The 26,391-nt window shown below is 48.4% G+C and overlaps 1 long non-coding RNA gene across 3 annotated transcripts in view; it reads right to left on the bottom strand.

Annotated features, from left to right (window-relative positions):
• The window catches only part of LOC116657112, a 30,756-nt gene extending 15,085 nt beyond the window's left edge, over positions 1-15,671 (bottom strand). For 2 of the 3 annotated variants that reach the window (XR_004312099.1, XR_004312098.1), the window contains exons 1-3: positions 14,691-15,671; positions 6,835-6,959; positions 6,151-6,213 (exon numbers count right to left, since the gene is read on the bottom strand). This is a non-coding gene — a long non-coding RNA (uncharacterized LOC116657112). Of the gene's footprint in view, positions 1-6,150; positions 6,214-6,834; positions 6,960-13,396; positions 13,812-14,690 lie in introns of those variants that run through there. The other variant, XR_004312100.1, reaches the window with a different exon arrangement.
• Between the last annotated feature and the right edge of the window lie 10,720 nt (positions 15,672-26,391).

Consider the following 26,391-nt stretch of genomic DNA (forward strand, 5'->3'; position numbering starts at 1 on the left):
ATCTTCTCCATAAATCTAAAATGACTCTTGAATAAAAAGTTCCCTTTAGCACAGGGAACTATATTCAATATCGCTTAGTAACCTATAGTGAAAAAGAATATGAAAACAAATACATGCGTGTATATCTATGAAACATTATGCTGTACACCAGAAACTGATACAACATTGTAAACTGACTATACTTCAATAAATATTTTTTAAAGGTTCCCTGTAAAAAATAAAGGTTTCCCAAGTTTTAGTGAGGAATAAAACCAAACAACTAGCCCTACCATAAGCCTTTCGGAATAAGAGTTTGGGTCTCCTTTTTTCTCCTTTGGTCTCTGGTTGCCGGAGCAGGGTGGTGATGAGTCAGGGAAGGTGGGGGACATTTCCCAGTTTCATCTGCAGTCTTGCCGACAGAGGTCTGATGCAGGCCTGGTGTTTGTCTGGGGCTCTGTGAGGGTATTTCGACACGAGAAACTGCTGTTACCATATAAATAAAATAATTCCTTCAGTGTTGAGGAAATCTGTTCATTCACTTGAGATGGTGTCCAGGTTCTTTCTTTGGTGGAAATGGCTCCAGGCTGAGGGGTCCTGGAGGCCAGAGTTTTGGTGCCACATATGCTACTGGCCAGCAAGGTGTCAGCTCAGGTGAGGAGTTTCTGAATCTCAGTTTGTCTAACTGCAAAATGGGATGATAACTTCTCTCTTGAAAAAAATATGTGAAAGCACTTGGCAAAGGGTATGATCAGTTCCAAAGTGAAACCTCAAACTTCTGTACCGTGGGACTAAGGGCAGGATGAAGAGTGAGGAGTTGAGAAATGAGGCTAGGGGCAGGTATAGCCCAGAGCAACTGTCTTCAAAATATTTTGGGGGGAGGGTGGGGGAGTGAGAGGAGGGAGTCTCAGATTTTAGCTTTAAAATTCATGAAAACTTGGCATTCTCATCCGTGCAGGGCTTGCACTAAGGGCCAGGGTCAGTCCATGGGCGTGCCGCCCATGCAGTTGACAGGGTTCTGTGCTGGGAAGGGCCCAGCACTTGATGTAATGCTCTGCTGTCACCATCTTGAAATTCTCCATACTCTCTGAATCAGGGCCCCTACATTTTCACTTTACAGCAGGCCCTGCAAACTGTCTAGTCTGTCCTGCTAATGGCACTCATTGTACATGTGTATGAGATCTGCAGGCCGACCTGGATTTTGAGAGCGAGGAGGGAAGCAGTGGATTTGCAGAGGAGGCACGAAGCTGTGGCCTTAGGAAAACCACTCCTAGAGAAGGAGCTGGAATGGGAGGTAGGATTTTCAGGAAGTCTTGTTCTACTAGGAAACTGGCCTTTAAAATTCCTAAGACATCGCCAATAAAACTTTCATTGCTGACGGTGGGTTGGATTTGTTTTTGGAGAGAGAGTGTGTCTGGGTCAGGACTGGGTCCCACTCCACATCCTGGCCGGGGAGGGAGGCCGAGGGCATGGGCTGGATGGCAGCTGCCAGTGTTGGGTGTGTTCAACCCGAGGGGACAACAAACCAGGAAAGCAGGGCTGAGGGGCCCCAGCCACCCTCCTTGATCCCTGTTCTAGGCTGAGTCTGAGCAGGGGATCTGTTATGTCCTTGGGCCCCAGTTCTGGGATTTTGAGAGGCAGGGACAGTAGTTTCTAGTTGAGGCTCAAGTCCTGTGGCCCCTGAGGACAGGAAGTCTGGTTAACAGGAAAGGAGGAAGTAGAGATTCTGCCCTGGGCCTCAGCATTTTGCTTTGTGCCTGAATTCCACTTGGACACTCCCCCTCACCTGACCTGATTTTATCCCTGGCCATGCCTCTCACTGTGGCCCCACCTGGGCCCTGCCCAGCCCCACCTCCACACCTTTGCCCCCACCTGGAAATCACAACCTTCCCAGGGCACCAGTTCAAATCCTACCTAGTCTTCAGGGCCAAGGCCAGGCCACCTCCTCCTCTGTAAGTCCTTTCCAGCTTCTCAGGCTCCAACCGCACAATGGTACAGTCAGGGTTTGCTGGGCCACTGCCTCAAGGTCTGTTTGTTTTACGAGGGTTTACATATTGGGTGTCCACCTATCTTGAAGTCTCTATAAAAATGCAGCTTCGTAAATGGCTACGCATGTGGGCTCTGGAGTCAGAGAGACCAGAGTTCAAATCCTGTCTCTACCAGTGTGCTCTTGGGCAGCTTACCCAGAATTCCTAAGCCTTGGTTTCCCCACCTGTTAAGGATGGTGTCAGGGGTTTGTTAAGAGATTGTGTAAGGGAGAGGACAATGAACTGTGGCTGTCATGTTATTATTATTGTTATTATTATGACTGGGATGAAGGAGGAAGACTGTGGACAGACTCAGATAATATAGACAATAACAGCCGGACAGACTCAGCAGTGTTCTAAAGGTTTCTGTGGGAGTCTAAGGGTTCTAAGGCAGTGTTCTAAGTGGTTTCTGTGGGAGTCATTTAATCCTTACAATAACCTGTGAAGCCGGCATTATTATTTCTGCCATTTCACAGAGGGGGAAAACTGAGATCCAAGGAGGTTATTAAGTGCTCTGCCCAACATCACAGTTAGTAACAGGTGGAGCTGGGATTGAATCCAGGTCGTCTGGCTACAAAGCCTGTACCCTCACCCACTAGGTCTGCTAGCCCCAGCCCCCACCACACTGCCCCATCCACGGAGCCTGGGCTGGGCCACCACCACCACCAACCTCCTCTGACCCAGCGCTGGGTGCCCCCACTGACTAAGGAAAAAGACTTAAACATTAGTTTTCCAAGTCACTACTATTTAGGAAGCAAAAAGAATGCCCCAGGAACTATGCAAAAGATTAAAGTATCGCATTTAGTCCTCAAAACCACCCTAGGAGCTAGGGGTCATTGTTATCCACATTTCACAGATGGGAACTGAGCTCAGAGAGCTTAGATAACATGCTCAGGGTCACACAGGAGGACAAGGCCGGGTGGGGACTTGAACACAGGTTTGCGCTGCTCTCCTCCCCAAATGGAAGCAGACGGGGGTCCCTGGGGCCCCCTGGGCTCTCCTGTCTGGAAGTCAGCCCACAAATCACAGCAGCAGGCTTTGGGAGGCTGGATGCTAGGAGGAGGGACGAGGGACGAGGGACGAGGGACGAGGGTCGAGGGACGAGGGTCGAGGGACGAGGGAGGGCCCACCCCTCCCTGGCTCCAAGAACGTGATGAGGTCAGGCTGAGCTGGCCCCACTCCAGCTCCTCCTACCACCAGCCAGCTCCCACCACTCCCCCTACCCCCCCCACCCCCCCCCACCCCACTCCAGGCTAGAAGAGGCAAGCCCTGGCCCCTGGGTTTCCGGAAAGCCTGGTCGCCCTGGAAGGCAGGATGAGGAGGGAGCAGCTTAACTTCCAGTGAAGAGCTGAGGGTGAGTCAGCCTGGGCCTGCACAGGTGTTGTCCTGCCTGGATTCAGGGGGCTGGACAAGATGACCTCATGGGATCTTCCCGTCCCCTGGCCTCCTTAATGGCCTAAGATCCTACAGAGACTGGCGTGTCTTTAGCCATGCTAGTAGGGGCATCCCATCAATGTTTAGGACCCGATCTCTCCCCAGTTTGTTGAGTTTTTTCCCCCAGGTTTGCATGGCTATTCTACTCACTCCTCTTCTGCCCCAAATCAGCCCATGTGGACACTGTGTTCTATAGACAACTTTGTTTCATTTAAAAAGACCAAGTTCTGGATAGTGGTAATGGCTGTACAACAATGTGAATACACTTAAAGCCACTGAACTACACTCAGAAAGGGTTAAAGTGGTAAGTTTTACGTTATGTATATTTTACTACAATTTAAAAAAAGGACAACCAAAAATGTATTATGAAAAATTTCAAATACATACAATAGTAGAAAAAAGGGTCCAATGAATTTCCATATACCCAGATTCAAGTATCAAGATTTTTGTCTTACTTGCTCGATCTATCCTTGTTTTCTCTTTTTCCTTCCCTTTTTTTAAAAAAAGGAAATCCCACACATTATGCCAGTTCACCCCTACATTATTATTCATCTCTTTAAAAATGTGAACATCTTCATTAAGTAACCTCAGTTCTATCATCACACCTAATGCAACGAACTGATTCAAATAGTACTCTTCAGTCTGTGGTCATCCCACTCCAAACGCACTCATTCTCATCAAATACTCTCCTTTCCTTAGAGGATTTGAAAATGACAACTCCAACCTCTTATAATCGCAATAATACGGTGCTATCTTTTGTACTTTCTACTGTACTATATGCCTTATTTATTATGATTACTGGTTAACCTTCCTCATTATACTATAAACTCTACAAAGGCAGCAACCTTTGTTTTGCTTACTGATGTGTCCCTAGAACAGTGCCTGCCATATGCTAGAAGGCTCAATAAATCTTTGCCAAATGAATGAATTTTTGGAAGAACTTAGGACAATCTGTAAAGACATCTGAAAGCAGTATAACAAGATAAAATACATTTAGAATAAATAGGAGAAAGGAGATGAAATAATAGCAGGAGGAGGCCAGAAGTGAGGTTGGAAGTGGAACAGATGTGGATAAGACTCCCTTACTTACTAGAGATAGGTCACCAGTTTGGTTCTGAGCTTCCTAGCAAGCAAGGCAAAGAAGGAAACTTTGTTTATTCATTTAACACATTTACTGAGGGTTCATTACGCGTCAGACACTGTACTCAGAACTGGGGGATACAGCAGAGAATAAGACAAAAATGGTCTCTGCTCTACTAGAATTTATACTTTAGTGGGAGGGAGACAGACAATAAAGCCTTATAAATCCAGACAGTTATCGATGTTAGGAAGAATATAAAACACTGACAATAGATTTGGTGGGGGCTGGTTTAGCAGGGGTGGTCAAGGAAGGCTTCTCTGAGGAGGTGATATTTGAGACATGTGTTGTTTTGATTGGTGACTCCCAAAAGATATGTTCTTCAGAATATCAGAATGTGACATAATTTGGAAAAAGAAGTTTTATAAGTGTAAATAAGGTAAAGACCTCAAGATGAGATCTTTCTAGATTAAGGTGGGTGTTAAATCCAACAGCAAATAACCTGACAAGTGACAGAAAAGGAGAAGACACAGAAACAGAAAGAAGAGAACCATATGAAGAAAGAGGCAGAGATCGGAGTTTTGAAGCCCCATGCCCATGAATGCCCAGGGCAACCGGCAGCCACCAGAAGCTAGGAGGAAGGCATGCAATGGATTGTCCCTCAGCTCCACATCAAACCAAACCAGCTGACACCTTGATTTTGTACTTGTGGGCTTCAGATGGTAAAGGAATAGATTTCTGTTCCTTATGCTGCCAAGTTTGTGATAGTTTATTATGGTGGTGCTAGGAAAACTAATACAAGAACTGAAACGTGGGAAGCCAGCCATGGGAGGAGCTGACTCTAGAGTCTTCTAAGCAAAGGGAAGCCAGGGAGGAAGATGCCTTCGCCCACATGGGACCAGTGGGACTTACCAGGTGGCCACCATGTGCCTGGCCCACACTGTTGCTACTGCTAACCTCTCAGCTCACCCAGGACCCCAGTTTTACAGATGAGGAACATGAGGTCAGAGAAGTGAACTGAGTTGCCCCAAGCCTAACTGCAGCCAGTAATGACTGGTACCAACAAAAGTAATAATAGTAATAGTGTCATAATAGTACAATAGTAATAGCAGCGAGGAGAGAGTAATGATCCATTGTACTGAGTCCTGCGGTGCCTGCTACCACCTGCTTTGCGTGTATTCACTCCTTTAATCCCTTTAATCCTCACACAACCTGGTGAGACAGGTACCATCATGAACCTCATTTTGGTGAGTGACGTCAGCACCAGGACAGATGCAATGCTCTCTTTGTCTCTCCCCTTCAATCTACAACCAGTAAAATATCCACAGCTCAACAAAGGTACCTGTACCCAGCGCCCCAGAGTCCCATCTAGCTGTACATCTCCAGGTCAGTGGCCTGGAACACAGGAACCGATTTTACACCCGAGGAAACTAAGGCACAGACAAGGAAGGACACGTATCCAAAGGCACACAGCTGGAAAGTGGAGGGGGAGCGCAAGCCCAAGTGTGGCTGGTCTCTTTAGGGCCATTTCAGCCACAGTCACCACTTACAACAGCAGCAAACATTTACGAAGCAATCTCTGTGGGGTCTGACTTACGGTGGAGCCTTGCCTGCTTTACCTCACTGAATCCTCACCTCAAGCCTGTGCAGTAGGTGCCTCTCTGTGCTCCGGTTGCCTCATCTGTAGAAGACGACGGCCTGCCAGGAGGATTGAGTGAGTTACTTCTTCCACATCACTTAGGACGGGCCCAGCAAATAGGAAGCATTTGGTTAAGTATTATTCTCACTACTCGCATTATTAAGGATAACAGCCCCAGTCTCCATGGCGTATCATAGTGAAAGTTTATGTCTGGCTCACATCATGGCCCAGTGCTGGTCAGAGAGGTGGGGCCAGGGCTCTGTCATGGAGTCATTCAGGGGTCTGGACTCCTTCTACATTGTGGCTCCACCTCTTCCAGGTCCTGGAGAGCCTCTCGGCTCAATCAGCAGGAGAAGGAAAAGGGCACGGGTCGTGTAGGGGAGGCTTGTCAGGGGCAAGGCCCGAAGGTGGCCTTTCTGACTTCTGCTCACTTTCTGTTGACAGCGTGAGTCACATGGTCGCTCCACACATGGCAAGGGGGTCTGGGAAGTGCATCTGGCCAGTGCCCACAGAGAAGAGGGGAACGTGGAGATGAACCCCTTGCTCGAGCCTTTGCCACACTATTACCATTTTAATTCTATTCCCAGATGAAGAGCTGAGGCCTGACTAAGGTCTCAGGGTTAATCAGTAGAGGAACCTTGTACCCACGCCTGTGTGACCCAGAGCCCCCATCCCCTTACCTGTAGATCCTAGGAGAGAGCGAGCAGGGATCCTGGCCTCCCTGGTGTTTTCCCTTTGCCACAGGCCAGTGGCTGCGTGGCTGTGTCGTGTGGTCCTCACACTTTCATCTTCTGGTGCTCAGCACCTGGTATGAGCAAGAGGCTGAGTCTAACTGACGCCCACACAGCAAATTCACACAAGGGGCTCATCACGTCTGGTCTGCTTGGGCTTTGAGTGGAGTCTCCCGCTCTGTCTCCTAATGAGAGAGAGCAGAGTCTCCCCTCGCCGCCCTGGGAACTAATGCCAGCCCCCGACAGACCCTGAAGGTCACCTTGAATTAGTCAGAGGTGACTGGATTCCAATCCACATGGTGGAGGCAGAAAAGCCTGAGAGTGGAAGTTTTCTAGACCCAGCAGAAGACCCAGGCCCTTTACATGGATTTTCTCCTTGAGGCCTCACAACCTTATATACATACTATTATTACCCCCTTTCACAGATGGGAAACTGAGGCACGCAGGGAGGAAGTGTCCCTTGCTTAAGGTCAGGTAGCTGGACATAGGCAGAGTAGGGACTTGAACCCTGATGTGTCTGAGGCTAAACCTTGTGTTCTTATGTACTCCATGGACTCTGCTGCCTCTCCGGGGCTGGGAGCTGGGCTTCAGAGCCAGAAAGACACAAGCAGGCACTAGACTTCCCTGCCTCTGTGAATATATGGAGAGACCCTCAGGTTGAGGGCCTGGGACCCACCCAAGTCCAACCCAGAGCATATTTTTTCTCCCCAGAACCTGAGAGACATCAAGAGATGTCGGTGTGGGGTCAGGAAACAGGGGCCCACATTCCAGACCCCACACACCCCTCCATCCCCACCCTGGGCTTCCCACTTCACAGCTCCTAGGTCTCCTCGTGGGCAATTCTTGGCATGTGTATGTGCGCAGTAAATATTGGTCAAATAGATGAGAGAATGAACTAAAGAATGAAACGATAAGTCTTTTCTCTCAATGTTATCCTGCTTTTTCTCTCGTGTTACTGTATTTTGCATTTCACCTATTGTAAGAAGCACATTTTCCCACCTCTGCAGTCGAGTCAATCAATCTCACAATTGCTGTTGAGAAGGTGGCAGTCACGATAAAATTGTCACTGCCTAAAAGATATCTTGATCCACTTATTTCAACTCTATTTTTCTTTTTATGTACACAGAGATGATATGCTATATGACAAAGGAAGCTTTCCAATGCTAAAAAAAAAAATAAAATAAACACCCTAAGTGATAACAGCTTTCTGTCAGTTTAATTGGCAGAGTTGGTTCTGTCTCAGTGGCACATGGATTGATGGTGTGTTCTTCTGATCCATAACATCTTGGAGCCAATGGAACACAGCATGTCGTGAGCCTCTGGCCACCAAGAACAAGAACGGCTAACCAGCACTGGGCTCTTTCCAGGCTTTACATTCACTACCTAATAACCTAGACAATTACTACCTAGATATTATTAATTTCATTTCAGCAATGGGGAGACCAAGGTACAGAAAAGTGCAGTAACTTCTTCAAGGTCACCCAGCCAGTGAGAAGGAGAGCCAAGACTTGGCCAGCAGCCATTTCATATGGGAGCCTGGGTGCCAACCACTGGCCCACTCTGCCTCCCACTCCAAGGTGAAGAGCAGCATGTGGTTATCATTTCCATTTTAAATACCTGGTGGTGTGATGTGCCAGGCCACCAATGTTTCTTGAGCACATACTGTGTGCTGAGTGAGTCCTGTACTCGGGGCCACAGGGAATCCCAGAGAAAAGACCCCAGGCCTTTCTAGATGCTCCAGATCATGCTAGGTGTATAGAATCTTCTCCCACCATACTAACTTTAAAAATCTATGCAGTGGCCAGATGGTTTCAGTGCAAGCTGGGTACTTTAAGTGATAGTAGGAGCAGAATGGAGGGGCTCAGCCTGTGGGACAATCCAATAGGGCATCACGGAGATGGTAGCTTAAATCTATGTATGTCTTCCTGGGCTTCAACCAGGATCTAACAGTGCAGCTGCCTTCCCAAGACAGCAGGAGGCAGATTTTTCAGGGAGGTGCCTTTACCCACAATCTGCTTCAGCCCTTCCTGGCTGTCCCAGCTGGCACTTCAGCCCAGACCTTGGCCCTGGCCCCTCTCCTGAGCCTGGCAGTCTGCACGTCAGGGGAATACAATGCTGAGAGCCTCTTAGGGGACAGACACCCAGCCTAGTTGCTACGTGCTCTCTGAGTAGGGACAGCCACCAAGTCTCAGATCCTGACAGAGAGGGTGCCTTCTCCAAGCTGAGGCCCCTGGCTCCTCCTTGGCTGGTCTGGATTCAGGACTTGTCAGTTCATGCTGCCTGATTACTCCTGTAGCACTAAGTTCAAGTCCCAGATCTGTCATTTACAAGCATGATGTTGGCTGAGTCTCGGTTTCCTCTTTTCTAGAATGCGGGTGTTCACAGTACTGACTCTGCAGTCTGGGAGGATTCAGAGATGAGGCCTACGGGCCCTAGGCTCAACACAGTGCCTGACAGCTAGTGAGCACTGGGGAATGGGAGCTGGTTCTGGGACCAGGCACCGAGCTGGTGCTGGGCAGGGTGGGAGACGCCTCTGGGGCTAGGGAGTGGACTCCCAGGTGCCTGGGAGGAACCAGACAGTGTACCTTCTCTGAGCCTCAGGTAGAACGATGATAAGAGATTCATAATTTGGCAACATAAACATGCATACAGCAGGTACTGGATAAATGTCAGATTTTGTGATGATCTTGTTCAGCTCTGGCCAAGTTGTCTCCATTCTTCAGGAAGAAAAGAGCACAGAGAGGTGGAGGACTTGCCCCAAGTCACGCAGTAGGAAGACAGAGGGTCCCCAGGCTGCACCACCAGCTCCCCCAGGGCTCTGATGAAGAATCAGTGGGTGCAGATGACAAGGCTCAGGCTGGGACAACTGCCTCGGGTGCTACAATCAGCTAACAGCAGCACTCAGGACTCCGGACTCCCTGTCTGGCATGTCCGCTGACTCAGACTTCCTCTGTGTGGCCACCCCACCCTGAGCAGGAGCATGCTTGCAAGCCCTGTTCCAGTACCCAGGGGGAAGGTTGTTCCCAGATCCCTAAAGGGATGAGGGACAGTGAAGCTAATTTTGAGTCTAACATTATTTCTTTGAAACCTCATAACCCTTAAAGTATGTATCAGGTGTCATTAGCCCCATTTTCTATAGGAGAAATTCAAGTCCAGAGAGGTTAAAAAATCTGCCTGAGGTCACACAGCTTGGACATAGCAGAATCAGGATTCTAACTGTCCTATGGCTGGAGTGGTAAGAAAGATGATACTAAACATGGAGACCTGGGAGTAAAGAAGTCCTCAGACAGGGTCTGAAGGCATGGTGGGTCCACAGACTCCTGAGAATCAGATCATGTCATGGTTACGTAGGCTGGAAGGGGAAAAACAAGGGAAGGAGGAGCAGGAATCTCTGTTCGGGGATACTGAGTGTACTCCCATATCTGCTCGTCCCTTACCACTGCCCAGCTTCCAACTGCCAGCACCTGCTTGCACTGAGTTGCTAGGGCCCACCCTGTGCCACAAGGCAGGCCTGACGTGCCCTGTAATTAACACCCTTCCATCCTAGTGCCCTCAAGGGGCCTGACAGGAGATGGCGCATAAGTACTCCAACTCCCTGGTTCCTGAGTCCGCCTGTTTCATATTGTTTCCCAGGGTCCCCCTGTGGGACTGTTACCAAATGAACTTGGTCTGCTCGCCAGACACTGGTCAAGAACTACTAGTTTAGATGATCCTGGAAGGAGATCTTGAGGTGAGGATCTCAGGAAGCATAAGTAGGGGAGCGGGAGTGGACGGGAAGGAGAAGATGCTGATCCTGGGTGTGTAAATACAAAGCCAATCTACTGACACTGGGCTGTGGTGAAGGAAAGTATAGTGTTTATTGCAGGACCAAGCAAGAACGGGCAGCTCATGCTCCAAAGATCCGAGCTCCCCGATGGCTTTCAGGGAAGAGCTTTAAAGTCAGCACTAGGAGTGAGAGGTGTAGGGTGTGTGATCAGTTTGTGGGCTTTCTTCTGATTGATTGGTGGTGAGGTAACAGGGAGATGTTTCCGGAATCTTAATCATCAAAATTCTGGTTCCAACCAGTCTGGGCTCTAGTGCTTGTCATCAGCATTTAGTTACCATCCTCCACCAGGGTGGGGGGCGAGTCTTAGCTTCTGCAGAACAACTCAGATAAGGGTGAGATTGTTAAGGAGGAACTAGGACTCTGTTTTATTGCTCAACGATTGTTTAAGCTATGGTTACTTTTCTTGATTGACTGTTTTTCCTTTGTTTCTGCCTTCCCTCTCTTCTCTAATTATTAACATCTTGTGCCCGCTGTTTGGAACTCAGGCCTGGAGACTAAAGCTTTTTTCTATAAACTAGAAACGAGGGCTGTTGGAGGGGGGTTGGTACCCAGGAGGGCCCCACAGGGTCCTACCGGTTTCAGTCTCCCCTTTTCTTCTTTGATAAGCTTCAATTTTGAAGGGAATGGGGGCAGGACAAGAGAATTAAGTTTGGGATAGAGAAGTTAATCATAAGCTCGGCAGGGAACTCTGTTCTGAGGGAACTCGGTTTCAGGACCAAGCCCCCGTTGCCCACAGTGATAACTTGCTCATTTACACACCTGGGGTCAGCATCTTCTCCTCCCTGACCACCCCCCGCTCCGCTACTTATGCTTCCCGAAATCCTCACCTCAAGATCCCCTTCCAGGATCATCTAAACCAGTGGTTCTCGACCAGAGGCGATTTTGCCACCAAGGACATTCAGCAAAGCTTGGAGATATTTTTGGTAGTCACAGTGGCAGAGGGGAAAGATGCTGCTAGTAGGTAGAGGCCAGAGATGTTACTAAACATCCTACAACGCACAGAGCAATCCCCAACAACAAAGAATGATGTGGCCCCAGATGTCAATAGTGCTGAGGTTGAAAATCTCTGACTAAACTAAGACACTGAGTGGCCCCTTCCTGCTGACCCTCTAGTATCCTTGCCCTGACAGGCATGGCCCAGCAGAGCCCAGGTGTGGAAAGGCTCGATGGCAGAGGACCTAGTCCCTGGGGTCCCGTGGCTTTCGCCTGCCTCCACCTCTTCCCCTTCTACCTCCCACCCACTCCGCGTGGTTCTGCTGCTGTTCTGGCCCTACCACAAGATCTAGTGCAAGGATGGGCATGTGAGACAGGGCTTGACCAGTCAGAAAACCCCCTCCTCAGACCATGGTGATTGGTTCAGGGGTTGGGGGGGGGCATGTGACTTAAGATAAGCCAGTCAGAATTTTCTCTGGGACTTTTCTGCCAGAGACCCTCTTTCAAATAGGGCCAGTGAGCTGGTAGGATATTTGCCTGAGGAGGCATCCAATGGGCACTGTCAGAGATCGCTGTCAGACCTGACTGAGAGATGCTCAGAGGGCAGAGGCCTGCTGACAAATAGAAGCTTCAGTGACATGACTCAGAACCTTCCCTTTTTTGGAATTGCTTTTCTCTCTTGACTAATAGGGCCTTGTCTCTCCCACTGGGTTGGGAATTTCCTGTTCTTTTATCTCCAAGCACCCCGCCTCCTCCCCCTTCTAAGAGCCTGGAAGAGGAGCCGACCCACAGCAGAGTCACCCAGCTGCTCTTTACGCGACCTGGGGTTGCTCACCTCCTGGCCTGTGGAGAACACCTGAGCCAGTCTCTCATCACATCGCACAGATGAAGGGGCTGTGGCTGGGAAAGAAGCCTGTCCACCTCGGTAGGATCCCCTGGGGCAGTGGTCTTTGGTGGCTCCTTTGAGGACCTGATATATGTTATGGACGGCCCCCCAGGGGTTCACGAAACTCCCGTCCTGCCTATTTTGGTTTTTCAAGAGAATGGTCTATGAATTTTGGACTAGGGTTAGATCCTGAATCTACTCCTTCCTGGCTGTGTAAATCTGAGCAATTCACTTCCTCTTTCTCAGCCTCACTTTCTTCATCTGCAAAATGGAGAATAGCACCAACCCTGCAGGGGTTGAAAGGAGATGAAAGGAGAAAGCATAGGCAAAGCCTTCAGTCTAGTGTCTGGCACTTAGCAAACAGTCAACACTTTGGGAGAATAATAATATTCTGGAAATATTATCTGTTTGAAAAATAAAGAGGAGACGCCCTGGGCCACCCCTCCCATCCTAAGCTAGCAGGGCAAGGAATCCTCTAGTCTGTGGCCAGCTGTCAGGAGGTGGGTGTGGAGGCCCAACACACTCCCACCGGGGACCTCCCTCCCCTGGCCAGTTGGTGGTTGGTGGTGCAGGGCCTGGCGTTTGCAACCCCCCACCCCCAGGCCCGACACACCCAGCCCCCCACCCCTGTGAGTCAGCCTCACTCCTTAAGGCACAGCAAAACCCACGAGTCACTTCCTGGCGGCCCCAAACAAAGGCCTAGAACCCGCAGTCCAGGAACTGGCCCCTATCGCTCCTCAGGCCTGATAAGAAGGGCAGGAGGGTCTGAGTCAGCCAGGGGTAACTATTTCATGACTCTCCCTTGGCCTCCGTCCTGCTCCCAGCCCAACCTGGGGGCTCAGAGCCCCTCCGCTTCCCTCTCTTACCCGCAGTCAAGCTGCCCTGTGGGCCCGCCGTTCAGCTCTCCCAGCATCATTTCCAGAAGGAACCAGCTGAAAACTCTTGGGTAGGAGCAGCAGGCCACACAGTGGGGTTTTCAGATAAGCAGGCTCTCCTGGAGCCCAGGGAGTAGGACAGGAGACATGAATTGGGTGAAGAAGGAGAAAAAAGGTGAAGGGAGGGGCAGGGCCACACTCTCCCTCTGAGCGCTCCGCGTGCAGCCTCCTCTATGGCCCCTGGGCCTCCCACCCAGCCCCACTCGGGTCCAACTACCCACCCTGGAGCTAGAACTGAGACAGGAGGGAAGGGGGCAGGGCACAGCCACTCAAGGAATGACAGCAACCAAAATGGTGGAAGATTCACCTCCTAGTTGGCCTTGAGGATTAAGAGGTTTAACTTCTAACAGACCTTGAGCTTCATTATATGCTCATCATAACAGTGTGATCAAATAACATGCCCGCAGGTGCCGTGACAGCCCCAAGGCTAACCACAAAAGGCCAAAGAATGGGCGGTGGCCCAATCCCTGGGAATCCCAGCCCCTTCCCCAGGGCATTTGGATTGATCCCACTTGTGGGCCTGTGAAGCTACTGAGACCATAAAAAGTGACAGCACCATGCCTAGTGGCCCTTTGCGCGCTCTCTCCCCATTGGAGACGGCCCGGACTCTGTCTATGGAGTGTGTACCTAATTTTACTTAAATCTGAGCACCCAGTTCCCACACCTCTTTCCTTGCCTTTCTCTTGCCTTACACTCTATGCGGTACGTATCTCTCTAAATAAATGTACCTTTACTCAACGGTGGCTCGCACTTGAATTCTTTACTGCACGAAGCCAAGGACCCACATTTGGCAGGGCACATCCCAGGGGATCAACTGAGACCTGGGACACATCCCTTCTCATGCCCCACATCTGTTTTCCTGCATCAGAACAACCCTCTTTTAAGCTACATCTTGTCCCACCCCTGCTCAGAGCCCTGCTGTAGCTCCCCACTGCCCTTTGGGGAGAGGCCAGGTTTTCTTTGACTTGCAAGGCTTCATTCTTGCCATGCTCCAGATGGAGCTACTTACAGTTCCTGGAAAGGAACCTCTCCAGCTTCTGGGTCTTTGCTGCAGACACCCAGGGGAGGCGGGTATCATAACTTTCTGGGTGAGTGGTTGGAGGTTTGAGGGAAGGCTTCCTGGAAGAGGTGCCATGTGAGTTGTCCTGGCATTTGGACAAGAATGACGGAGGCAGAGAGGGAGGCAGGTAATAACCAAACAAACTGATGACTCCAGTTCACTCACCTTCCACCTGAGCAAGGAGCCTGGCCTCTTTCCAGGAGGTGGCTTCTAGAGGAAAGGGCAGGAAGCTCAACACTTGGCAGCTGTGTGAACTTGGGTAAGTGTCTCTGTACCTCTGATCTCCTGTAAAGCCACCTGTCAGGGCTGCCAGGAGAGAGGAAAGCCTGCAAAGTATATAAATGCCCAGTAGGTGCTTACGCCATCTGCTCTGTGTGGAGTTTTTCTCCGGAGCAGTCTGTGGTCCAAGTCAAGGGAGAGGGCCAGGCTTGGGGGGAAATAGGGCCAGGCCAACCCAGATTTTCCTATTGTTCCTGGCCATGTGTTTGCTTCTCAGGGCTGGTGGGAGGAAATTCTCTCCACAAAGACAGGAAGGCAGAGGTGCTCTGTGGCAAAGGTAAAACTCAGCGGTACCTGGTACAACCTCTGCAGCACCGAGATAGCTGGGCGAGAGAATCCCGGCAGACACTCTGCCACTCTGGCACCTCTCACCCGCTCTAAGCACGTCAACTCAGGATGTCACAGAGTGGGAGACTGAGGCTCAGACAGAGTGTGGACCTCTCCTAGGTCACATAAAGGCCATGGTTTCCAGTTTTGCTCCCCCTCCACTTTTGTAAGTTCACAGCCATGGACTGAGGGCATTTTATAGAGTTTCCTAGAAGGTGGAAATCCCCCACCAACTGTGATCCTAAAAGAATTCACTTTGTATACATAGGCACATTTTAAACAGCTTTATCAAAGAGTAATTTATGTGCCGTACATTTCACCCACAGGGAGTATACTGTTTGATGAGTGAATTTAAACAGCAGTTCAACCACCAACATGAACCAGTTTTCAAACACTTCCATTACCCCATTTGCTTGTGTGCAGTCACTGCTACTCCCAGCCCAGGCAACCACTGGTCTGCTTTCTGTCTCTATAATTTTGTCTTTTCTAGAAATCCGCACCCTCTAGAAAGAAAGGAAAGGACAGGAAAGGAAGAAAGGAAGAAAGGAAACGAAACGGACGAAGAAGGAAGGAAGGAAGAAGAAGGAAGGCAAGGAAGGCGGAAGGAAGGAACGAAGGAAAGAAGAAGAAAGAAAGAAAGCAAGAAAGAAATAAAGAAAGGACAGTAAGAAATTGGAAGGAATAGGAAGAACAAGAAGCGGTGAAGTGAAGGGAAGTCAAACAAGGGAAGAAAGGCAAGAAACTAAAAAAGGAAAGGAAAGGGAAGAGGAGAAAATAAAAAAAAGAAGAAGGAAAGGGAAGGGAAAAAAAAAAAGGGAAGAAGGGAAGGAAGGAAAGGAAAAGAAAAAAGGAAAAAAAGGAAGGAAGGAAAGAAAGAAGAAGGAAAGACAGAAGAAAGAAAAGGTTAAAAAAACCCAGGAACAACCCTGCTCTTTCCCAGGCCTGAAGAGGGGAAGACTTTGAGGGCAAAAAGGTATGTCTGTGAGGGGGTCTGACCCCTCCTGGTTAAGCTCAGAGAACTGCCTGATGGACTAGAGGCAGAGAGGCCTGCATGGGGAAGAGCCTTCATTTCACAGACAGTAATCAAAGAGGCAGCAGCAACGGCTACTACTCAGGGCCTGGCGGGGCCCTGTGCTGCCTGCCCCTGGTGACCACCCGAGGAAGGAGGATGGGTCTGGATGCAGAGGGCAGCAATCCCTCGCTTCCTAAGGACCAGTGTGTGAGGTGCTGAGTGCAGATGGGTCCTGCCCCACCCAGCTCCGAGAACAAAGGCCAGGCCAGGTTTTGCTGAGGCCTCTAACCTGCTCTCTCAGGCCCAGCCCTTTCTAGTTCTAGCCAGAAAGGCTCTTGTTTCCAACCTTTGCCTCTGGGCCCCACACTGCCCTGCCAAACTCACCGTGGGTTACCAGGGTCTGAAAAGGGAATTGCCAGCTGAACCAACATATAAGTGACTGGGGAGATCACCTTCCAGACGGGGCCCAGAGCAAGCAGCCAAAATAAAGCTCATTCACAAAAGCTGGGCAAGTTTGGAAGCAAGGCTAGGGGCTGGGTTGGCCTTTGCCTGCCAATCATCTAGGCAGGTGAAAATCAGACTGGCCTCCCTCATCCTAATTAGGAATTTGCCATGTTTTCTGGAGACTGGAGGGGGAATAGAAATTTCTTTCTTCTAGGAGGGAAGGGGAACTTTCCAGTGTATTCAGCAGGATAGCCTTTCTGACCCTAAAAGGAGCAAAGTCATGAGTCTGTGAGGGGAGTGACTAGAATAATAATAACAGTGGTGAACATTTATTCAGAATCTCATATGTGCTGTTCTAAGTACTATCTTATGGGGCATGGACGATTATTACCCCTATTTCACAGATGAGAAAACTGAGACCTGGAGAGGTGAAGAATGTTCAGAGCAACACACAGTAGGGAGTGGAGCTGGGACTCAAAGTCTGGAAGTTACTACCATTTATGCCCCGCGCAGTACTGACTTCTGCCATGGAGATGCCTTGTCTTCTTCTGAGCCTTGTTAATAGACCTACACTCAATCCTAGAAGCCCAGAGACCCATCAAAGCTGACTCCAAAGTTGCCCACGCTCTGACTTTCCAGCACCTCAAACTTCCCCTAGGAAGCCAGGGTTCTGTGATGCTGAGAAATGAGTCAGGTCAGATAGTTGTTACAAGTTGAAATGTGTCCCCCCAGAAGGAGATGTTCAAGTCCTAATCCCTAGTACCTATGAACGTGACCTTATTTGGAAATAGGTTCTTTGTGGGTGTAATCAAGTTAAAATGAGGTCATACTGGATTAGGATGGCTCTAAATCCAATGACTGGTGTCCTTAAAAGGAGAGGGAGATTTGGAAACAACAGATATACACACATACAAGGAAGAGGCCACGTGATTACAGAGGTGGAGACTGGAGTGATATGTCTGCAAGCCAAGGAACACCAAAGATTGCCAGCGACTACCAGCAGCTGGATAGAGGCAGGGAACTGGTCCTCTCTCAGAGCCTCCAGAAGAAACCAACCCTCCTTACACCCTGATTTCAGACATTTGGCCTGTGAGCTATGAGAGAATAACTTTCTGTTGTTTTAAGTTATCTAGTTTGTTATGGCAGCCCCAGAAAACTAATATAGTCACTTTCTCGAATCTCTTCAGTCATGTCATTTTGCTGGTTCCCTCCTTAATGAGTTAAATCTTTGACATGTGGTCACTACACACGTGCATGAAAACTCTTTTGAAAATTGTACTTCACCATAGCATAGACCCAGAGCGGCTTACTTCAGCTTACTCTGCACACGGTCTGCTAAGCAATGTGTCCCCACTGCCTAACCTCTATCCTTGGCACTGGGACGGTCCAGGCTGAGCCCCCAGCTCCCCAAGGATGGCAGTCCACCCGGATGGGGGCAGCAAGAAAACTGCCCTGTCAGCCTTGGTTTTTTTAGCAGCTCAGGGGGTCAGAGCCAGGTTGGCAGCAGAAAGTTGAGAGGTGTGGGGCTGGGGAGGGGTGACCTTTCCGATCCCAGCCACATGTGAGGAGCGGGCAGAGGAAATGCTTGGCACCACGAGCCGGAGGTGCTGCGGGCCAGGGCTCTGTGACACGAAGCAGGCGGCCAAACAGCCCACTGGGGGACAAGTGAGGCCATTTGGAGGCTGACTCACTGAAACTGGCAGAGAAGAGTGTGCAAGGAGGAAGTCCGCTCCTCCTGAACCAGAAACACACAGGGTGCCCAGGGTGGGCCTGGAGCAGGAGCTTTGCCCTTCATCCTGGGGCTTCCCAAGGGCAGGCTGCTTTCTCAGGACATCTTCTGAGCCGAGGCAGGTGATGAGATGCGAGTGGGGCTGCGGGCTGGGTTTGAATGTCATCTCCTCCTTTAACACCCTGTGTGATTGGGAACAAGAATCTGACCATCAGATTCCTTATTTGGAAAATGACCACCCACTAGTTCCCAAGAAGCCTCGATGGACTCAGGGCTGAGAAAGCACCTAGCACAGGGCCTGGCTTAAAACTGGCACATAAATGCTTAAAAAAAGTTAACATTAAGTCATCCTCAAATGCAACTCCTTTGGTTTCTTTGAGGAAAATCACTCTGAGTAGCAGGGGGAGAAGTGAAACAACTTAAGTAATTCTTCCCCCAAAAATAGAAAATGTCTTTTAATTTTAAAAAAATTACTGCATTCCATGAAATCTAAGATGCATTTTTTCCTACATTTTAACATCTCAAAAACCCAGATAAGTCTTACAAATTGGTGACATGTAGTTTAATTGGTAGCAGTTTTTCTCAATCGTGGTATATAAAATAATGGTGTCTTTCAAGCAATGACATCTTAGACTTATGAAATGTGGTAAAAAATTGATCTATGCTTATTGTATTAAGTTTAAACACACAGAAGTATATGTAACACAGGCTCTCCAAAGTCCATTCTCCAGAGAACACCACCACCCTGAAGACAGCCCACATTCTGTGAAAGTGTATGTTTTCTGTTTTCATTCTCTTTAATTGCCCAGAAAATCTCCGCAGACCAGTCACTTACACCTCCTCCAGGGCACCAGAGCCAAATTAATGCTCACCTAAAGAGGGCAACACATTAAATATTTGGATTTTGTGATCAGGACCCCACCCCTACCCCCCAAAACGGGGCTGGCGCCTCCCCTGCTGCCGGGCCCTGTCTGGAGCGCAGTGCCCTGTGCCGACCAGAAGGTGTGGGGCTGAGGGAGTCAATGACTCAAGCCTTTTAAAAAACATATGTACAGTGCAGTTTGTAGTTTTACTACTTGCTAGCGACAAAATCAGGGAGGTGTGGGGCCTCGTCTGGAAAGAAAGAAAGCGGTAGGAAATCAGAAATATGTGTCATACTCAAGAACAAGCCTTTAAACCCATGATATGATTTCACAAAACCACCAAGAGCCCTCATGCTCAGCTCTGTGTCAACTCAAGCAAACGGGGAAGAAGGAGGCACACAGTTTCTTAGTAAGCACGTGTCAACCCTGATAAACACGTAGCCATTGTCAGGAATCACATTTTTCAAAGGAGAAAGGGAAAGTGACTTGTCCAAGTTCATTTCACTAGTGATCAGCAGAATCCGCCTGGAATCCAGTCTAGTCCAACGGCAAGCGAACCTGGGGCTCTGTCCTCCATGCCACATGGCCTCTGAGGGGATGCCCTCCACCCCCATCAGCTATGAACACAGCTGTGAACATGGGATCGCAACTTCAACAGAAGACTGAAATGAGAGACAAGGGGAAGGAGGCGGGGAAACATACTAGCCTGGGGGCCCACTGGCTATGAATGAGACTTCTGTTTGCCTGCCCTGTGCGTCTGGAATTTTGTATGAAAACAATGAACTGGAAGGAGGTGAAAGCGTGTTCCCCAAAGCAAGGCCACCACACACACCCCCTCCTTGCTTTATAAAAGAACTGCTTTGTTTCAAGCAAAGCAAAGGAGAAGCTGGGGAATATGCTGAGATTTGAGGGAGTTCGGGTGTTGGGGGTTGACATACCAATGTCTGGGAGGAGGCAGCTATCAGAAAAATCAGGAGCCAAACCAGAACCTGGGATTTCAGACTCTATCTTCATAACTACTCTCATGTTTGTGTAATGCTTTACATAAACTTGCAAAATGCTTTCTCAGACCTTTTCTCAACAGAGCAAAAGCTTGGGGAGGGACAAAGAGCATCGATTCCTTCAGCCTTCCCTCTTGCTGTCTGGGTGGCCACGGTGTGCTGGGCACTGCAGGGACAGTGCTTCGCCCATCACTGCCATCCTTGGGAGTTGGACAGGCTGGGCTGGGTTCCCAGGCTTCTGCACCTGCAGGCCTCAGGACCTTGTGCAAGTTAATGGGTCATGGTGCCAGCTGTTTACGGGTGAATGAGAGTGGCTGCCTGGAAGGATGGCTGAGAGGACTGAACAGGCTCCTGAGTAAGGAGCCTGGCTTATGGCAAGATCTCAGTCGACACCGGTCACTGGTGGTTATTACTGGTGAGGAGCTAACAGTAAGGCTGGGGGTAAGTCCTAGCCTGGAAGTATCTGGGTAGGTCTCCAGGATGTAAATCCTGCCCAGATGTGGGGGGGTCCGGTGGAGGAGCATCATGTGAGGCAGGCTGTAGACTGAGTGACATTCCAGGCTGGAAAGAGTCCACAGGGTTTGGGGGAGAGTGGATTGACAGAGTCCAAGAAGCTGTGCAGCTTTTTACTAAAGTGAAGGGTAAAAAAAAAAGATAACACACAACTACTGAGATCTAAAGAGGGCCACATCACATCAGCCCTCTTCCTCAACCCCTCCCCTGGGTCCTCATCTCACTTCAGTCCTTTTAGAGGCCTCTAGGGCTCGACACAGTTGAGTCCCCACTACCTCTCCAACCTCCCCTCTGACTGCTCTCTTCCTCACTCCCTTTGCCTGGGCCACACTGGCCTTGTCGATCGCCCTCAAACAGGACAAGCATGCTCTTGCCTAAGGGCTCTTGCACATGCTGTTCCCACTGCCAGATTATGTTCTTTCCCCCAGATGTTCACACAGCTTCCTCATTTCATTCAGGCTTCTCAAATGCCACCTTTACAAAGAGGTCTTCTCTGACCACTTTGAATAGCCACCTGCAGATGATCTCCCTGCCTGCTGTATCTTGCTGAACTTCTCTCGCAGGTCACTTATCAGACCATGAAATATTTTATCATACATACAAGTTTGTTATCTCCCCACTAGAATCTAAGTTCCATGGAGATAAGGATTTTGTTTGGTTAACTTGCTAGTGCTTAGCTATGCCTAGCATGCAATGGGTGCTCAAAAAGTTTTTTGCTGAAATGAATAAGCCACTGTTAAGAGAAAAACAGCAGGCTGCCATACAAGGTAAGGCTTGAGTCCTTTTGGGTTGCCCAGAACATTTGTTTGACAATCACTTCATGCCAGGCATTGGACTAAGCCCTAGACATGCATTAACTTATCTCACCATGTTATAGATGAGGAAACTGGATCACAAAGGTTGGTTCCCTTACTCAGGCAGTCATGGCAGAGCCAGAACTTTGTCTAGTTCTGATGACCCCAGAGTGTGGGTTCCTAGCTACACAGGACTAATTACTGATGCACCAAGAGTCTGAAAAGATAAATACCAGAACTACAGCAGGCTTACACATGACCTGTATCCTTTCTTCATATTTTTCTAAATGTATGATTTTTTCCCCCTGTAAGCAGGTATTAATGTTACAATCAGAAAAAGAAAAAGGTTGATCTGCTTGTCCATTTACCCACCAGGCATGACCAAAAAAGTGGGGACCCTAAAAAGGAAGGTTGCCCCATGGCTCTTCTGGGAGACTCTGAATTCCAGTCTCTGGGAACCCAGATAAGAGCAGAAGGGATCTGAGGACGCCTGCACAGATGACGGTGGCAGGAAGACAACTTTCAGGCTGGCTGTGAGGACTGCACTATTAGCAGCAGCAGCAAGGGCTAGGATAAAAGAGAAAACTTCCTCTCCAAGTGCACTGCTTTTCCTTTTGGATTCTGGCACCACAAGGACAGTAAAAATGCTTCAAGGTCTGATAACTGCTTAACTGATGTCACCTTCCCCAAATTGGGCTTGGCTTTGAAGCTGTGACAAGGCTTGTATTTTCATCCAGGAACAACAGGTCAGCTCTTCCAAGATGACCCAGCCCACACCTTGGTGTGGGTTTCTGTCCCTGTAGGGTTTAGTCAGGAGGAAAGGAATGCCGGGACAACACTGGGACAACTCTGTGACTAAATCCCTCAGATCCATGAGACCCTCCCTCCCTGCCCTTGGACTGTCAGTCAGCCCCACAGCAAGGCCCTGAAACCAGCACTCTCAGTAAAAAGTGAAAAACCAAGAGAATGTCCTTGTTCTTAGGAAACACACTAAAGCAAAGGAACACAATGAGAGAGCTCTCATTCTCCAATAGTTCAGGAAAAAAAAAATGTGGGCCTGTATGTGTGTACACAAACAGAGAGATTAAGCAAATGACGTAAAGTGTAAACAACTGGTGAATCTGGATGAACAGTAAATGTGACTACTTTGTGCTATTCTTACAATGTTTCTGTGAGTTTGAAATCACAACAAAATAAAAAGTCACAAAGAATAGGAAGTGTGTGTGTGCTGAATTAGTTATGGTGCTCAGGTTCAGAGAAACAAAACTAAGGGTCTAAATCCCTTTTCTTGTGCTAAACTCACCCAGGATCTGGAGAAACTGTAATCATCTCATTCCTCTTTTGGTCGGTCACTCTGGACCCTCGTAAGCTTCCTGGTATGGAAAACATCCTGCTTGAACAAGACCTTTGATCATAAAAATGCAATAAATGCCCGGAGCCTGAGATCGGAATCTTCGGGAGGAACTGTAGGAGATGGAAGGGGAAACTTGGTACCTCCCCATGGGGAGGCCAAGTCAGGGTCAACAAGGAGAAAATCTGAAAACTCATAGAGCAGAGTGTGGGGGCGCTGGAGGGTGGCAAAAGCGAGTGAGGCACAGCCCTGCCATCAGGAGCTCACAGTTTAATAGGGAGTTGAAGCTACACACCAGTGACCTCCGGGGTGGAAAGTGCTGGGGGGCAGAAGAGGGTCACAGAAAAAGTCCTCCGGGGGCTGAGGGCAGGGAGGCTGCTTGGGGGACTTTCTGAAAACTGGGAGACACAGAGAGACGTTATTATGTGGCCTCATGATAAATTCCCTTTCTGCTGAAGGCAGCCTGCTGGCTCTGCACAACCAAAAGTGTGAATCCTCCCCTGCAAGCGGGGCAGCATTTGCACACCCAGCTCCCCCTGTCTCAACCATTTCTTCTACCTGAGATCCCCTCCTCCCAGTGTCCTCCCAAACCCAGCTCCTCCTCCGGGCCTAGCTCCAGTCTGCATGAAACCACTCACACACCTGACACTTTCCTACCTTCCCCTTGCAATGCCTTCCTGTTACATCCCGAATAAGCTCAAATCCCTCCTGCCCTTCAAGGCCTGTCTGCAGTCTTGCTCCCTATCAACTTCTCAACCTGCTCCCTGGAGAAGTCATTTGCTTCTGAAATGAGAGGCATCAGTGTGACATAGTGGATAAACATTTACTGCTTCCTCAGGTGCATGGACAGGAAGCTATTTTGAACTGGCCAGTCCCACCACACTCTTTGCAGTTCAGATCCTCCTGGGAGCTATTCTTGAAAAGCCCAACAAAGCACTGCTGCTCCAGAAGGCACTCGGTGTGGAGGGCAGCCTTGTCACATGACAGGGACAGCTGAGGGAGCCAGCTCACTGGGCCTTAGGCCAGCCTGGGCAGGTGCAGTCCAGTACCTGAGTCATGAAAGGAGGCACTGAGTTCTGGGTGGCAGAGAGATCAGAACTAGGACCAGTGCAGTTAGGAGATGCAAGGACTTAGGACTCCGACACAAGGAACACTTTCTATTATGAAATTCTGCCACGTATGCTCGTGTACTCCGTGTTCCAAGTGGGGAAGCATATAGAGATTTGTCTTGGCCCACATGAGAAGCTCCCAAATGCCCAAGCTGCAGGGCAGGTTCTAGTGGTCCAGGGTGACCCGAGACAAATAAGGACAGCATGCTGAGGGCTTCATAAAGCTAGTCCATCTACAGGACTGTTCCTTTTTTGAAACAGTTCCACCATCCAAAAAGCTCTGAAAAGCAGGATTTTGGTTGGGCACCAAAACTCATTTGGCAGAAAATCCTGTCTTGAACTGACACATGGCTATTTATAGCTTTCACTTATTCCACTTAGTTGGATATTCATGTGGTTCACGGCAGAAATTTTACATGTTATTATCGAATATTACATGCACTACATTACCTTTCAAAATGTAAAAAATGTTCAATTCCAAAACAAATCTGACTTCCAGGGTTTCATAAGGAATTGTGGACCACTATCAGGGGCGCCCTATTTTTTAGGGTGAAAGTAACTAGTAGCTGTGGTTTGCTTTGTTTTTAATAAAAATTAAAGACGTTATTGCTTGGCAAAATAAAAAGTTGGCAACCCTATGTCTAGTTCCAAAGTTTCTGGAACATTTTATTGTTCTAAGTCCAGCCCTGGCATAAGGCACTTCTGGTGCTTTACACACATACAGGCTTGATTAGAACAGAGGTTGCCAGCTAGTATCCTCCAGGCCAAACTGAACCTGCAGACATGCTTTGTTTTGCTCCACACAGTGCATTCTCCTTTCCCCTTTAATCTGGAAAGTGAACATAAAGTCCAGTTTCCAGTTGCCCTTGAAAATTCAGAAGATGGTGACAACAGTCCTGCACAGCATACAATCAGCTGGAGCCAAGAGGCAGGCAGCCTCCTCTGCTTTCCAGTCAACTCCTCTCTGCAGACTGGAACACCTAGTCTGCTTCACTGCCACTGGACAGACAGACCAGAAGAAAGACTGCTTTCCCTGTGTTGAGACTGCTGGGGGCCAGCTCCATACAGGAACTGCCCCAGGCAATGCCACCACCAAACTAGGAGGCTGCTGCTCTAGGGAAGGCCTGGAGCACAGGGTTCTGAAAGGCGAGGAGGCCTGACACTGTGAGCTCCTTAGCTGATGACACAAAAGAACTTGCTTGATTAGGAATTCCTTCTCACTTTCACAGCAACTCCTGCCAAAGCTGCAATTATCAGGAATATTGTCAGCCTGCTGAGGCCCAGCTGCTGAAAGTCTGTGTGTAACACAGTTCTTTGTTCACAAGGATGACAGCATTCTGAGGAAGAAAATTCAAAAGATGATATTAATGAATTTAAAACATCTTTTTTTAAAAAAAGGCACAATACTAATCAAAATAGACAGTGATTTTTGGTTACTCAACCAACACCTGTCCAACGAGAGCTAACATGACCGTCATAGTGGGGCCTGTGTAGGTGAAATGTGCTAGTATTACAGAGACGGCTTGTCTAAGGGAAACAGTACTCTTCCTTCAAATGCGAAGATGAAAGAATATAGGAAACACTCATGTATCTGTCATCCCAAATGAACAAGTGTTAAATTCTGCCACATGTATCTTTTTTTTTTCTTAAATAAAGCATTCATTTCAGTTAAAGCTGGTCTCCCTTCTCTGTTTCTCCTTTATTTCTCTAAATCTCATTTCCCTCCCAGCCACCATCTCAGAAGCAAATACAGAGTTAGCTATTTCTACTGTCACTAGCTTCATTTTTCCTACATAGGCAACAGAATGGTTTTTAGTTTTCATGCAACATTGTTTGAGCTCTAGCAGAATTGATACATATAAGCCCAACTTAATAATTTTAACTGTCATATAATGTTCCATCACAGTCACCACAATTCGTCTCTATCCTTATTGATGGACATTTAGGTTGTCTGTTTTTCCTATTGCATAGAATGTGTCCATGAACAAGGATTCCCATACACATCTCCTTGTGCACACACTTCTGGGTTTCTCTGCTACTTATCGTTAGAAAAGGGATTGTTGGTCAAAAGTCTTACACATTTTCAACTTTCCTAAATATTGTTCAATTGTTCTCCCAAGTTACAGCTGCGTCCGCAATGGATGATAAGTCCTGCTTTTCTACGCTTTTGCTAGAACAGCACTGTCAGACTTCAATTTTTTTTCACTATGAAGATGCATTTAAAACATCTTAAAAAAAAAAGACACCATAAAAAGCAAAATAAAGATGGTGATTTTTATGATACCTCATTGGTGTTTTAGTTTGCATTTCCCTGAATAATCTTTTTATATTTTATTGGCCCTCTGGATTTTTTTTCCTGAGATTTGCTAGTTCATATCTTTTGACCATTTTTCTTTTGGATTTTTCTGATTATAGTCCCCTATACATTTGGGATACTATCCTTT

Source organism: Camelus ferus, chromosome 17 (genome assembly GCF_009834535.1).
Source record: "Camelus ferus isolate YT-003-E chromosome 17, BCGSAC_Cfer_1.0, whole genome shotgun sequence".
Classification (NCBI taxonomy): domain Eukaryota; kingdom Metazoa; phylum Chordata; class Mammalia; order Artiodactyla; family Camelidae; genus Camelus; species Camelus ferus.